This window comes from Hipposideros armiger, unplaced genomic scaffold (assembly GCF_001890085.2).
Source record: "Hipposideros armiger isolate ML-2016 unplaced genomic scaffold, ASM189008v1 scaffold_218, whole genome shotgun sequence".
NCBI lineage: Eukaryota > Metazoa > Chordata > Mammalia > Chiroptera > Hipposideridae > Hipposideros > Hipposideros armiger.
Genome location: NW_017731568.1, coordinates 1,802,582 through 1,815,940, shown reverse-complemented (window position 1 = coordinate 1,815,940; position 13,359 = coordinate 1,802,582). Strand labels below are relative to the sequence as shown.

The 13,359-nt window shown below is 34.6% G+C and overlaps 1 long non-coding RNA gene across 1 annotated transcript in view; it reads right to left on the bottom strand.

Moving 5' to 3' along the window:
- Positions 1-13,359, bottom strand: part of LOC109389039 (uncharacterized) — a 23,411-nt gene that overhangs the window by 9,452 nt on the left and 600 nt on the right. The window lies entirely within an intron of this gene.

Below are 13,359 nucleotides of genomic sequence, written 5' to 3'. Positions count from 1 at the left end.
GCGCGCGCGCGCGCGCGCCAAATTCATGTACATGGTTATTAGACAGTCACGTCTCCTGATCTTTGGCCACTATTGGCAGTAGTTACAAAGAGACACAGAAGCTCCACAGGTAAGACTGCTTTTTCCATGACTTCCATGTTACCAGGGCAGCAGTTAAAAAAAAGGCCCCTGAATTCAGTGTGCTCATGAAAAGACCTCCATCCTACCATACTGTAAAACTGTCAACTTTACATTGGCTATTTACCTTGTTGGCACTGATATCATTATACCCTCCCTACAGTTACTATAAAATGCCCAGGGCTCCTCTTGATCCTGAAAATTATAACTCCCCAGGACCCTATGAACAGAAGACAACCCTCCTGCACCCACTACCCTCACTCATTTCATGCTCCCTTCTTTATTTTTCTCAACAGTACATATCACCATATGACATTTTATATAATTTGTCTGTCCCTCCCACAAGACTGTAAGCTCTATGAAGTCAGGAACAGTAACCATTTATTTAACTGTTGTCCCCAGAGCCTAAAACAGTGCCTGATAAATAGTAGGTTTGCATATATTTATTGAATCTCCTAAGTGAAAAGAATTTTCCATCACATTGGTCTATGTCTAGGATGTCAATCAGTTTAGATAGTTTTAAAACTCAAATGACTTACTTTATTTGATTACCAAATGCATTCAGGCAAAATATTATGTAGGCATAATTTATGTATCTTCACACTAATATAATTATGTGTAAAATTATTTGCATTTCTCAAAAATATTTAGTCTATGATACAACATACTCAAACTCTAGAACACAACATGAGGCAGAATTACCTAATTGAGGTTCAGTAATGTGTTAAACATAAAATTAATATAGAAATGCTTATTCTATACAATATCTGAAATATTTTAGTAAGACAAAATGCTATGGCTAGAAAATAAAATGCTAAAATTTAAAAAACTTGTTATCACTAGATGGTGAAATTGTCAGTGTTGTTATTTTCTTCTTTATACTTTCCAAATTTTCTACAATGAATATGTATTAATTTTATTATAAGGGGAAATATTATTTAAAACAAAGAATATTTTAGGATTGTGAAAGCAAAAATATAAATTGCACAATAAAATTAAAGACAGAAAGTTAGACAGAATGATCTCTCTCATTTATCTTAATATGTAGAGTAAAAACGTGGAAGCTTTTGGTCACCTCTATATAGACTACTAGTTCTAAAACTGTTTACTCATCAGGGTGAATGATTTCAATTATTCTTATATCCTTTTTTTCTTGATGTGATATTTTTATAACTGATTATTTGGGGGTTCTTTCTTCTATTTCACATGAATTAAGTAGCATATTTTGTTAAGAAACTTTAATTTTAGAACATTTCCAGATTGCAAAAAAATTGTGAAGATAGTAGTGATTTCGCATAAATTCTGTACCCAGTTGCCCCTAATATTAACATCTTACATTAGTATAGTACATTTGTTACAATTAATAAACCAATATTGACACACTATTTTTAACTGCAGCTGATACTTAATTCAGATTTCCTTAGTTTTTACTCAATGTCCTTTTTTTGTTATTGTTCCAGTATCCCAGGTAAGATACCATATCACAGTTATTTGTCAAGGTCCCTTAGGCTACTCTTTACTTTGTCAGTCATCAGAGTTCCCTTGTTTTTGATGATCTTGACACTTTTGAGGAATATTAATTAAGTATTTTGTAAAATGCTCCCCTATTGGGATTTGTCTGATGTACTTCTCATTAGGAGATTGGGGTTATGTGTTTTTGGGAGGAAGACCATAGAAGTGAATTGCCATTACCCTTTCATCAAATCAATGGTACATACTGTCAACATGGTATCACTGTTGATGTTGACCTTGATCATCTGACTGATGTAATGTTTCTCAGGTTTCTCCACTTTAAAGTATGTAATTATTTTTACCTTTTCCATAGTGTGCTTTTTGGAATAGAGGCACTATGCATAGCCCTCACTTAAGTCTGGAGAAACATATTTAATTTCTTTGAGGAAATAAATATCTACTCAAATTATACAGAATTCTTCTAGAAGAGTTTTTGTCCCTTCTCCCTCATTTATTTTTTTAGTCATTTTTTATATCAGTATGGGCTTATGGGTATTTATTTTATACTTTGGTTAAAGTCCAATATTACCGTCTTTATTTCTTTGGTCACGCTTCTATTCCCATATACCAAGCACTCTTTCAGCTGGATCCTGTATCACCTTTAAAATACTCCCATCAGAGTGAGTGAGTGTGTGTATGTGCGTGTGTGCACACGTGCATGCATATGTAGCACTTCTCTATTTTCTGGTGCTATAAGATGAGCCAGGCTAAGGTCGTATATTTCTTACCTCAAACCTGGAATCAGTTATTTCTCTATAGACTTCTAGCATATTCTTTTTTTTTTTTTAAGTTTATTGGGCTGACAATTGTTGGTAAAGTTACATAGGTTTCAGGTGTACAATTCTGGAAGGAGATCTAGCATATTCATTTGATTCTTTCCTAGAGTGTGCATCCCTCTGACTACCTTAGCCATCTGTTCTTCCATGCTGTCTACTTTTTCCATTAGCACCCGGAACATACTAATCATAGTTATTTTAAATTCCTTGTCTCATAATTCCAACACCTGTGTCCGAGTCTATTCTGATGCTTGTTTTGTCTTCAGGCTGTGTTTTTCTCTTGCCTTTTAGCATGCCTTGTAGTTTTTTGTTGAAAACCAGATATAATGTGTCAGGTAATAGGAACTGAGGTAAGTAGGTCTTTAGCGTAAGGTCTTATGTTAATATGGCTAGGAGTAGGGCTGTGCTTAATGTTGGCTGTAGCTGTAAGTGCCAGAGGCTTCCAATTCCTTTAATGTCATATATATATATTTTTTGGTGTTTGTCTTTCCTAAGAACTCTTTTTTAAATAAAGTCTGTCTTGCAGCTCCTTGAGCTATAAGATAATGCTATTATTATACTGTATCCCTGTTGATGTGATAATAGGGAATGGGGGAGAAAAAAACCATTCTACAATATTATGATTAAATCCCTATCTTTTAGTGCACATGTGTCCCTGAGCTGTAACCATCTCAAGTTATAGTTTTTAGATTTTTTTCCACTTAGGTGTAACAGGAAAGCCACAGGGGGCTGGAATGAGGAGAATGCCCTGCACCTGAGGTAGCTAAGGCTCTGGGAAAGTCTTTTCCCTGCAGAGTGGCACTGCATATGGGAACATTCTTGGAGTATTTCACAGTGGCTAATTTCCCTCTCCCCTGTGAAAGCCAGGAGGGGGTCTTTCTTGGCTCTTCAATTTGAGAACCTGTATGTTTCCTAGAGGTAAAATCCAAGAAAGTGTAGGATTCCTCTTAATATACTACAGGTCCCAGAAGTCCCTCATTTATACACTACTTCATACTCAAACTCTAACAACTCACCAAAATTACTACTTAATGGTTTCCAGCACTCATGGCTCCAGTGGCTTCTTCTTGAGAAAAGGAGATAAAGGCTGTGACTCCACATCTACCTATCTTTCTGGACTTTAGGGTGGCAGTTTGCTCTGCCACTGCACTTCTCTGATAGGTCCATGATAGGTCCGTGAAAATAAGTGCATTTTCAGTGTGTTCAGCATTTTTCTGGTTGTAAAAATGGAAGTGACAACTTCCCAGCTTTTTACATGTCAGAGTTGGAATCAGAAGTTTGATTTCTTTTTATTTTAAATCACTCGTGCTACATTATTTTGCCTGCACAACGTCTTACTATCTCCAAAACGAAATAGCCAAGCCCCTGTTGGTTTCCTAAACACAAACATTCACCGAGGGGCTTGCCTCTCCTACAGCTCCAGAGAAAACCCATCTGCCAGAGGAATTTTAGCCTTGGATTCATTCTTAAGGCTCTGGAAACCCCCCACATGTGAAAATATAAAATTGATATCATCCTCCAAGTTTTTATTTCACTGCTTTTAAAAGTAGTGAAATATATGCCACAATATGTCTCCTTCTAAAGGTTGAAAATTTTATGCTATGACTGTAACGACATCATTCTGCCTCCCACAGAAGGCTTTTGCTTGGAGAGTTCAGCAAGAGAACAAAATTAACAGGAAACGTCACTTTCACACACACAGATGGAAAAATTTTAACATCTCCTGAATTCTGTGACAGTCTCCTTGATGGGAACGTATATATGTCACCATAACGTACCAACGATGTGCAAACACATCTTATGAGCAGGTGCTAAACTGAGGTCACTGCTGGAAAATGGGAGTTTTGGCAGCAATGAGAACAAAAGACTCGTCCTAGGTGTAGTTTCAAACTAAGAAAAAGAATCATGTGCAAGAAATGTTCCAGGCAGGATAAAACTTCTGGATGCTCTGGTGACAATGTACAGAAGAGGCCTTCTAGTACTGCTATTCAACTTTCATAGATCATGCAGACATCCTTCTTCTTAAAGACTTCGTGAAATAAAAATTGTCTACTGAGTAAATAATGTTTTAATTGCTCCGAAACTAAAAAAAATAAATATGTTACCCCTGCCCTCTTTGGGGCTTGACTTCAGAATGGTGAATTACGAAAAAAGTACAGAACTATCTAGCCAATTCATTTTGCTCAAAGGTTTCCTATGCACTCCCTAAGTAGTCTTCATCTTAAAAATGTATTCCATGTCGCCAATATACTGAGACTAACAAAAAAAACAGGCAAAAGCATACATTGCCAATTCTATATCTAGGGAGAATATTGTGAATTTTCTATATATAGGATAGAGGAAACATTCTTTCTTTGCCATGTGTAATCCTAAGAAAGTTTTCTCTCTGAATTTTCACAGTGCTATAGAGTGAGGTATTTCTATGTTTATGGAAATATAAAACAAATGGGGTTTATAAAATGTTATAATGAAAAAATCAATATTCTTGATTAGTTCATGGGAAAGATATATAGGGATATCGAATATTAATAGCCTATATACCAGAGTTATTGTTCCAAAGGATTGAATGTGAAATCAAAATATTGCCCTGACCTCCAGCCGAGTGGCGCATTCGTTAAGAGTTGGCTTGGGACGCCAGCTCTGAGAAACATGGCCTCAGTTCAGATCCCACATGAGGGCCAGTGATGCTGTGTCCTCTCCAGCTAAGATGGTGAACAAGAGCTCAACCTGGAGCTGGGCTGCCGAGAGTCGCCGGTGATAGCGTAGGCTACAGTGGAGCTGACCGGCAGCCGGGGCGAGCTGCTGTGAGCCGCCGTGGGCGGCCGTCCAATGACCGGTGAGTGACTGCCTCACCTGGGAAAAGTGCAATAATACCAACATGGGCCAGTGAAGTGACGTCCTCCACAACTAGACTGAAGAACAAAAAGGACAACAACTTGCCTGTTCCCCTTCCCCAATTCCCCAAAGCTGTTCCCCTCTCCCAATTACCCAATAAAAAGTCTTAAAAAAATATATATATATATATATATTTTTTTTTTTTTGCCCTGACCCAATCTCTTTCTTCCCAGTGCCACCACACAGACACATGCACACACACACCACATACACACAAATACATAAATGAACATACGAATACTCTCTTCTCATACTCTACTCCATTAATTTGCTCTTCTCTACTGCCTCTGCAGAGTGTTCATTTCTCCTGTATCCTCCTTCAGACTATCAAAATCTTTTCCTCAATTCTACTAGCTTTTCAAGCTGTAGTCCTATCTTCTTCCTTTGTAACTCTGTTATTATACCCTTAACATTTGAAATTGTGGAAAAGTTGTTACTATTAAATAATCAAGCACATATCAAACCCAGAGAATGGTGGGCAAAAGTTTTGTACTTTTTCCCTTTAATGGAATATCCTTCTTTTTCTTCTTCCAGGGAGAGACATGAGAAAAGTCCCTGTCTAACAGTTTCTTTTCATGTTGCCATGCCCCTTCAGGGCCTTCTACCCCGAGGATCCTTTGTCTTCTTAAACTTCATCTCAAACTGTCAATCTATTCCATCTAGTTGTCTCTATATGGAAGTGTGTGTGTGTGTGTGTGTGTGTGTGTTGCAGTGGTAAAGGAAGTTTCAAGTCTTCAGAGTAGTTTTGAAGGAGTTTGAGGGTGGGGGTGAAGAAGAGTAACGATCCAGCAGTATTCAGTAAACTTCAAACTGCTTCATCAGTAAGACTCAAGTGTGTCTTTTTGGGCTTCCTCTTCCTCCTACTTAATTTGGTAATATTTGAGCTTTCTCATTAACAATTTTTCCCTTTAATTAGCCTCTGGAACAAAATTCCCATTGGTTTTCATTCTATAACTCTAAAAATTCCTTCTCAGTCTCCTTCATGGAGCCTATTCCTAAAGAAAGGCGACTTATTCCCTAAATATAGGCATTGAGAAAGCTATGTTTCTGGCTTTCATCTCACTTTGAATATATCCTTTGGGTCATCATACCTCCTCTGATTCATCTATATGTGGACGATGTTCAAACTGGTACTGAGGTGGTAACGTCTAAACTGGGTCTTAAAGGATGACTGGAAATTTGTTAGGTGGATGATGGGAGAAAAATCAGTTCAGAAAAATGGTACTGCATGTACAAAAATACAGAGAGATAAATCAGGATCACAAATTCAGGACTGTCCTCAGTGCACTAAAAGGAACATTTTTTTTTCATGTTGTGACTAAGTTATCTCATGTGATTTACTCTCTCAGGGATCATTTCTAATTTCTTTCTATATAAATTTGATTGATATATTTAGCTGCCTCTAAAGCTTAGACAGAACTAAGATCTGTTATTAAAATAATAACAAACCATTATTCTCTGTGTTAATCCCTTCAAATGAGCCCATTTCTGTCAAACAAACAAAAATTAAATAAATCTCTAATGAGAGAGGCTGAAAACCATGGTTTTCTCTATTCCTGCCCTCATATTCCAGTCCTACTGTTTCACCTTTTTAATATCTCTCATATCTAGAAGACGCCACAAAAATCCCAAAAGACACAAAAGTAGAAGTGAACAAATTAAAAGACATGTTATGTCTTGGGTTGGAAGACTTAACATCATAAATGTCACCACAATAAAAATATCAGTATTTTTAATCCCTAAAGTTAAACAGAGTTCTGTTGAAACAAAAAACAAACAAAAATAGTAGTATTAACTCTGAAATAAAAATAACTCTGAAATAGAAAAGAGAGCACCCTCTCCCTAGAAGTTATTGGCACATATAATAAAGATTGTATAAATAAAACAGTATGGAATCCATGCGTAAGGAGACAGGTGGCATAATACAAATAAAAGAGGAACTATCTACAGTAACTTTAAAACACAAGAATTTGACTGTGTATCCTTAGTTGGATATATTCTAAGGTCTGAAAAAACAAAACTTGAAAAAATAAATAACTATATAGCTTGAGGGTTGATATTGTAGGGTAGCACTGTTATACTGCTATTGTGAGACTGCTGTCTTTTAGTGGGAGAAAAGGCAAATGAGGATTTATATGATCACCGCTGAAAACAAATCCTGGCGTGAGAAAAACAGGAAACAAATGCAAGATTAACAGATTGGGTAAAAACCGTATATGCCTGAATTTGAATTGGAACTCACAATAAATAAAAAATATAACTCACGATCAAAGTTTTTCTTTAAAAAAATACACATTTCTTAGCCTTGTCTTCTGAAACTATGTAAAAACAATGACTGACTGTATAGCAATGAGCACCCCTACCAACCATTTGTGGTCTCTAAATACCATTTCCCAATACAAGTAATAAAGTCTCCTTGGAGAATGGGTGATTCTGACTATGTGGAAACTTAAAAGATGGTGCTGGGATATCTTGTCATATAAGAAAGTTAGAAAGCTCTCAAAGATGCAGAAGTCAACTTAATGAAGTTTCCAACTGGGTAAAGATAGGACAATTTTAACATCAATAAGAATAATTACAATAGATTGAAATACATCAAACATATTTCAATATATTAGTTTATAACAATTGTTTTAAAATAAAGAAACTTATTGGTAACTTTGAACAAGGCTAGTACCAACTTATTATTTTGAGAACTAGAACATAATGGCAACAGACATTTATCCTGCATTTCTTGTATAAACTATATGTCAAGGTAATCATATTATTGATAGGAAGTTTCTATTTATAGTAGCATTTCAATTAAGAAATGTAAATAAATGACTGAATTAGAATATTATCATTTTGTAATAGTTGCTATAACACACACAAAAAGAGTCAAGCAAATATTATGTGCCCCTGATAGTATACACACAACCTAGAAACAATTCTTGCCAAAAAAATAAAATCTAAATCTGATAAAGCTTTTAAATTTAACTACAATTTCTGGGAAATACAGGAGACAGAAAAACATTGTAAACATTACCTTGCATGTGTAATCAGAAAATATTGTCTCTCTCTCTCTTTAAAAAAATAAATGTCAATATTGAAAAACAGATGGAAGATAAAACTAAAGATTAGAAATATTTAAGAAATATCATCAACCACTTACAATGAATGGATCTTATTTGGATACTGATTCAAATGAATGAATTACAAAAAAATTTCATATAAAAATGAGAGAAACTTGACCATTGACTGCATACTTGGAATTGATAATAAATTGTTATTTTTTAGGTGTGGTAATGGTACAGTGGTTATGTTTTTTAATGAGTCCTTATCTTTTAGAAATTCATAGAAGTTAATACATATTGATAATTGGCTTCAAAAAACCTGAAGCTAAAGTAGGTAGCTAAGAATAGAGATAAAATAAGATGGGTCATAAATTAATAAATTCCAAGCTGGGTGGTAAATTTTGGGGGTTCATTATATCATTCTCTCTACTTTTTGATTTTGAAATTTTTCATAATACAAGCTATGAGAAACTCATATTATTTCTTCCCTCCTCTTTTCCAAATCAGGTTCTCATTTTCCTTTCCTAAAATATTGCCATAATAACTGGTTCCATCAGCCTGAATTTTCACCGCTAAGATTCACCCAAAACAAGCTCATTAGATGCATCCTTTTAAAATCTTAAAACACAACTTTCCACAAGTAGCTACTTTGTTCAAAACTTGTGATTCTCCCCTTTCCTCAAAATAAGTAATCATAAGGTTATTCAAAATAAAACATCATTAGTTTGACATCAAAGACACCTTACAATCTGTTTCCATCCAACTCTTTGAATACTTCTTTTACTTCTCTTTATGAACTGGATGCTTTAGTCAAAGCAGTATTTGTGCACCTGTCTACTTCTCCTTAAAGTAGATGTGGAAAGTCCTCCTCTACCTTTACTCTTGAAATGCCCCCCGGTCTGAGTAGTTGTCTTTCTTCTGTAGGTACCTTAATTTGTTTCTTCCTAAAAGGCCTATTCAAGTTTCACCTCCTCCATGTAGCTTTTCCTAAAGGCTTTTTGACTATGGTCAAATCTCTCTTATTTGAACTCCAGTAGTGATTACTTTCCTGTAACTCATTTTATCACATCACTCTACATGGCTGGTCCATTTTTAATGCATATACTGTACCTCTTTGATGTCAGGGACTGTGCCAGATTTTTATGTATTCGAGCACATATTGCAGTGCCTTATACATAATGATTGTTAAATACTAAATGTTTGTTGATGTTGTTGCTGTCATTGCTGCCATTATTATCGGTGGTGGTGGTGATAATTATAAAATACGTTCACTTGACAATAATTGTCAGGATCCCAAAAGTTCTTGATTGAGATGACCTTGGACCTAAATAAAAACCTATGACTGGGTTGGAGAGTATTGACTCATAAAACTGAAAATTCAACTTTCCTGTGGTCCTAGAAGTACTCCAATGTGTCCCTATAACTTAGTCTTGTCAATCAAGATGGTTTAAAACATATAAGCAAACAAAGAGAAAGAAAATCCAAACAAAAACCTATTTTGAAAATCCTTCATTCACTTTATACTCCATAGAGAAAAAATTAATAAATATCTTGATATAGCATGGAGGTTTACAATTTGCCCTAAAATCCAGAACCAAATTTCATTCTCATTATTTTCCTCTATATACTGGGGTGCCAAAAAAATGTATACACATGACTTGTATTTATATTTTGTTATTGGTATATATTTAAGTATTACAATTTTAATACAGTATTTTTCTTTCTTAAAATGTATATACATTTTTTGGGGGCTCTCTCTCTCTCTCTCTCTCTCTCTCTCTCTCTCTATATATATATATATATATATATATATATCTGCTTCAGTTAAAATAGTCTAATTTGAAATATCTTTGGAACTATTCCTCTTCTATCTATTTCCATTAAAATTACTTAGTTTGGAGCTTCATAATTTCTTGGATTGTTTCAATTCCTTTTGTAATTGACCACCTGGCCTCCAGGCATGTTCCCTTCCAGTTAATTCTCCACCCATACTTCACTGAAGCCCAAGCAGGATTTATCCTGCTTAAAATTCTTCTATGACTAGTTTAGCTATAAAGGCTAGATGCATTTATGTGATGTACAGGACCCTTTATGATATTCACTTTCATTACTCCAAGTGCCTGCTTATGTGCTAGTGGCTTACTACTATAAAATGGTCAAAACTCTAGGTTATGACCTGTCCCCACGAGCTTATTACCTAAAGGGGGAAAAGGGGAAGGAATCAACACACAGAAATATATGATAAAGAACAACAGCTATGACAGAAACAAAATGCCACAAGAAGGAAATTTAGGGAAACGTAATTTAGATTGATCACAAAAGACCTTTCTGAAGTAACATGTAAGCTGTTTCCTTCATGTGGGGAAACAGTTACTTGAGATAAAGTCTGAGAAGGCTCTGAGGCTAGAAAGAGTAATGAAGTTATAAAATATACCATCTGTTTGTGTTCATTACCTGCTTGATATATTATTTTCTAGAAAAATCAATAGTAGGAATGCTCTCTATATAAATTATAACCCTTTGTATTGTACACTGTAAATATTTCTATATTCTGCCATGAGTATTTTATTCTTATAAGTATTTTTTCTATCAAAAGTTTAAAATTTCAGCAGTCTTGATAGGTTTATGGCTATGTGTTTCCTGCTTCCTCCACCACAAGATTATTAAAAATATTTAGATATATTTTAATTTCTACTTTTATAGTTCTCTTTAATCCATCTGATTTTATTTTTGACATAAGGTGTGAGAGGGGAACTGTTGTTTTTTAAGTGGTTAGCCATTTATTGAATAACAATGATTAGCATTTATTGTAGTTTACTATGAGCCAAACACGCTGCCAAATTCTTTACATTTATTATCTCTGTTAATTCTCATAACCCAACAAGGTAAGTAGTGTTATATTCCCCAGCTCTCAGAGAAAGGAACTGAAGAAGAGTTAAGCCATTTTCTCCAGGTAATACAGCCATTAAACATAAGAGCTGGAATTAGACCCAAGTGGCACGACCCAAGAATCTATCCTTTTCACAATTACATTGTATAGATTTCCCAAATCTTTCTCCTGCCCATATATTTAAAAGGTCTCTTTTAACATATAATAAATTGTATTATATACTGAAATGTATTGGGGCTGTTTCTGGACACTATGTATACATTTACAAATATACATACATTTACAAATATACACATGTATATACATATATTTACATATGTGTGATATATTAAGGTGAATAAAGGACTAATATTTAGTTCTTTCTTGTTGCATGTCTCTCTGCTTCTATTAATTGATTGATTGATTGATTCATTCAACCAAATTATTTTTGCATACCAAAATGTGTTATCTTTACTCTCAAAATTATCTCTCTTCTGTTTCTTTGCAATTTCTCTCATATTTTCTCACCTTTTCCTATGCCAACTTGATTGTAGAATTTGATCTAATAATAAATCCCATATGAAACAAAAATTACATGTTTTTTGACAACTTTTGTAGTAAGAACATTCATGTAATATAAAGAGATTAGTTTCTAATTGCTATCTGCTCTTCTATGATATTGAATTCATTGAAAAATTACAGAAACATTCTCCTAGTCTTAGAGTCCATTACAAAAAATAAATGTTTTTGCTCTCAGAGTGTATTACACATAATGTATAGCATGGTAACTATAGTTAATAACACTGTATTGCACATTTAAAAGTTGCTAAGAAAGTATATCTTAAAAGTTCTTATAAGAAAAATATTTTGTAACTATGTGTGGTGATGGATGTTAACTAGACTTATTGTGGTGATCATTTCACAACATATACAAACATCAAATATTATGTTGTATAACTGAAACCAATATATGCCAATTATACCTCAATTTTTTAAAAAAGCTTAGCTGTATTTCAGAAGAATGCAATATCTGTTCATGTATCATGATCTCTTGAGACATTCTTTCAGAGGAACATCATTTCAAGGTCTCTCCACAGGATTATTGAATTTCCATAGGCTCCATTTTTCCTTCCTTAGCAGAGCTGTATTAATCAGAGCTGCCACCTGCTCTATTACAGACTCCTTCAAATGACTTCTCTCAACTTAATATACTGATATTAGATGAGGCTATCAGTGAGTTATTGGGACACAAACCCTTCTCTGTACATTGCGAACTATCACTGAAGTAGGCACTTAAGGAAACTGCATTAACTCTTTCAGGCCACCAGGGTACCATTTAGGGCCTCCATGTAACATTTTCCTTAAACTAGGTCATCATGATGTAATTTAATGATTTTAGAGCACTGAAATAGATATTTATGAGATGACTCCCTAGTAGAAATAATTAGTATAGGTCTCCAAAGCCTATGACCCGCTCCACAGCCAAATGGGAGGAACTTCTCTCAGCATGTCAGTGATTTCCGAGGCTTGGCTACAAATCCAAGGGAGAATGTGTAACATTTAACAATGCGAAGGAAATCAGTTGAAATTCAATGACCTAGTTCAATTGAAATTATTCATTGAAAAATCCTTGTTCTCTCTTCATTCTATCTGTTTTCAATGTACAACATTAGTCTAGTTCAGGCCCTACAGGATGGCTGTCTATTCTTATCAGATGATACTCATCTAAGAGAAATTGTTGATAATTGTAGACTCAGAGTGCTAGAGGTCATCTTTAGAAACCACCTTGTAAAAATGGAGTTCTTCAGGTAAAGTCCTTGTTATGCTATCTCAAGTTAATAAGACATTATCCTGCTTTTAAAGGTCTCCAAATTTTCTTTCACTAATAGGATATTATTCTAGATGGAGATAATATTTCTTTTTTGGTATCTTCCTGAACATGTTAAGATTTGGGGACAATATCATCTGGCTAGTCTCTGTAGAAATTTCTCTACTAGATAAAAATCTTTTGACCTAATCTTATAAAATCTGTGAAATTGTCAGAATATATTTTTATAGCCGTTAACACAAACTATAGGAGATGGGTGGAAAACTGTTTACATTGTCACTTTTTGTGACACCCTAATGAGGTGATTGT